Raw genomic sequence first — 3,234 nt, forward strand, 5'->3', positions numbered from 1 at the left:
CGCAGATGAGAGGAAATGCTTTTCTCTTATCCTTGCCAATACATACACATTAAAGGTCAGGCCGTCGCCCTTTATTTTTATGTTGTTTTGACTGAAACTTTATATGAGTTTTGCAGACATTTGATGTTGTATATAAACATCATATATACAAACTTGGATTTCAAGTTTCTGTTATCAAACAACTGATGTAGATATATTAAATACATGTATCCAGTATGTATTTTCAATAATTTACAAAGATGCAGAAAGAAACTTTCCTCAGAGTGTAACTTTTGTGGTGATACCCAAACCTTTGATCATCTTTTGAATGGCTGCAAGACTATATAATGCTTAATACACTGAGAAAAAAATATTTCTTTGAAATATATCTTTGAAACTTGACAATATGCTTTTTACATCGTCTATTTATGTCAATTTGCTAAGTCATACAGAGGGTGCCTCTCTGTGCAATGTTTTATGCCATGATAGAATGTGGTTGACAATGATCAATGTCACTGCTGTTGCATAACTCTGCCTGAATTCTTCACTGAAAAACATTCCATAATGAGTGTTAGGAAATAAAGTGCAATTTGAAAGGTAAAAATGTTTAAAAAGTAACATTACCATGGCTTTAATGTTCATTAAAAATAACATAAAACTTCTATTGCTTCAAGAGTCACCATCTTTAGGTGCTGACAAATTATAGTCAGTAACTTGCTACACCTTAATTATGTCTATATGCTGTTCAACTTCATATATCTGCTATGTTGCTCAAGGAAATAAGCACGGTAAAAGTGTCCAGTTCTGCCACTGTTATCATATTCTTCAACTGTGATGGTCGCATAATAAACATGGGCTTTCAATTCACTTAAAAGAAAATGCAGGTTTTTTCACCGGGGTGTGAATGGGTTTCCAAACTTTATGACGGAACCTGAAATAAATCAATAAAAACATGTAAATGAAAAGGCATAGGCTGACTGCACAAAGTTATGTCTGTAGAAACAATGGTATGATGATCTGAGAGACAGTGATGGAAAATAAATACACCCTCTCTATATGATCTTGGCAGCAAAAATACCTCTACTATGATTTCAGTTTTCATTTGCAGTATGAGATCATTCCAGTCAATGCTTACTTTATTTACTCTTTTAACACACGCTGTTTCATATAAGATATTCAATGAAAAATATACCCTGCTATATAGAGAAATGTATATCATCATAATTATGTTTAAAAAAATTACAAAAGTGAAACCCCTTAATGAAACTCTGAACGTTTTAAAGCATAAGACCGTTTGTGTTTGTATGATGACTGAAAAAAAATTAGTTTACTTGCGCAATGTTATGCCAATTGACACAATTCTGAAGTAAGACATTCTTGAGAATACGCGTGTACCAAATTTCAAATCATTTTGACAAACAGTCTATGAAAGGTTCAAAAAGAAGGAAAATACAAAGGGCGCTGCTATTGAAGTGTCAATTATTTGACACACATTTCGTCAATGAAAGAGGAGCTTCGTAAAATACATGAAATACTTCATAAGCATGCAGTGTTTTCTCCAGGATTTTTCTATGTATTGATAATAAAGTTTAAACGTACCAAAAAAAGAGACAAAAGAAAGAATCGGAAACTTCATACATGCTTCAATTGCTGGTAGATGATCGCACTAATCATAAACAGGATCACATTGACTGACATTTGGAATCAAAACATTAACTTGCGTACGCAGCATGATATTTGTTTCCAACCATGAATCGTAAAATTATTACTCACCAAGCTATAGCATCCTTTAGTATAACCCATGAGTACGATGCTAACAGCTTCAGTGTGAATCGAGTCTCGAGTTCGTGAGATCGTGTTGTAATTGGACTGGTGGTACTGAGCTCTCCGTAGTGAGTTACATCCCGATGTGCTTGCCTGTCCTTAGCTGCAATAATTGTTGACAGCCCATGGTCTCGCCGGCTTTTTCTGTCATTTCTGTTCCAATGGCTGTGAAGCGCCGGTGGTGTAGCTAGCTGTTCTCAAACGCTTCTGAGCTGCATTGAACGGTGGACTGCTATCTGCTATCGATGTCACTAAGGTCTGACCCAACAGCGTTCAGTACGCGGTGCTTACATGTTCTGATTGTTCATTTTGAGGCGATCAAGCTTCACACAGGTCGATCGTATCCAGAACACTTGTTTATGCTTGCCGGGCCGCCGTGGCTCGAGTAGCACTTTCAGAATCCTTAATTGACAATTCCGTATGCCGACTTGAGGTTCATCATGAACTAGCAAAGTGTAAAAGTTTCAAAGTGTGACAGTAATCTCTAAATTCTCCGCCGCTGCCTTCTGCACAGCTGGTCCAACTCAGAAGCGAAGGTCATAGGAAATGACGCAATTACGGTAAAAGGGTACGTTACACTATGGGTCGCTCGATGCTCAATGGGGCTGAAATGATCTGTCATATTCCACATTTTCATGAGGTTGACCCTACAGAACAACTTACTGTTCTGTGCTAGTAGATAAATCATCTGCTTATAACAGGGTGAAAGTCGCTTTAGTTTTTGTTTTCATGGATCGCCAGCGATGCAATGAATGTCGCAACGGGCATCAACCCCCGGAGCAGAGATTACCGTTTTGCGACAGATCGTCGTTTCCCGCTCAAAAAAAGACCTTGCGCTGCAGGATAAAGTGGCATGAACGACTGTACGAAAGGATAGCTTAATATGAGCCGTTTAATTTCTCTTAGAAGACAATGTTTTTGTTCAAAAGATGGCTGAAATCGACTTCTTTGGTCAAGACGTCCAAGTTATTCATATGAAAAGTGAAGTCGTACCGGCGGCACTGTGGTATAGCTGGACAACCGCTGTCAAGAACATACCGCAAATTGAATTAATATTTTATGGACGGACTACGCGGTCACATATTTCAATTATGCAGGTAAGCTCATAATAAATACATAGTTGAGTTGAAATTTAGTGTATTTGAAAAAAAAAATATTTGTCATTCATTCTAACAGGTTGTCATTACCGATGTCTCCAGGTTTGTTTATTCATTGGTTGCAATTTTTTTTGTGGGGGAGGGGGGGGATCGCGGTCGTCGGATCATGAATGTGTATGTATTTGTTGTTTCTCAGATAACTCTTTCATGGGTCCTCAGCGTCATTATTTTTTTCATCAGGGCAACAATTTGAATGCAATGATGTTCCAGTATTCATCATCATTTGTGAAAAATTCAAGACTACATTTCGTTTACTAAAATGTTTTAATTTCAT

The 3,234-nt window shown here is 37.3% G+C and overlaps 1 long non-coding RNA gene across 1 annotated transcript; it reads right to left on the bottom strand.

The window, feature by feature from the left end:
• Positions 1–388: 388 nt before the first annotated feature.
• Positions 389–2,341, bottom strand: LOC139118478 (uncharacterized). The gene is made up of 2 exons (XR_011548738.1): positions 1,753–2,341; positions 389–910 (listed from the first exon to the last, which is right to left on the bottom strand). It is a non-coding gene; the product is annotated as an uncharacterized lncRNA (long non-coding RNA).
• Positions 2,342–3,234: the final 893 nt, after the last annotated feature.

Source organism: Ptychodera flava, chromosome 19 (assembly GCF_041260155.1).
Source record: "Ptychodera flava strain L36383 chromosome 19, AS_Pfla_20210202, whole genome shotgun sequence".
Taxonomy (NCBI): Eukaryota; Metazoa; Hemichordata; class Enteropneusta; family Ptychoderidae; genus Ptychodera; species Ptychodera flava.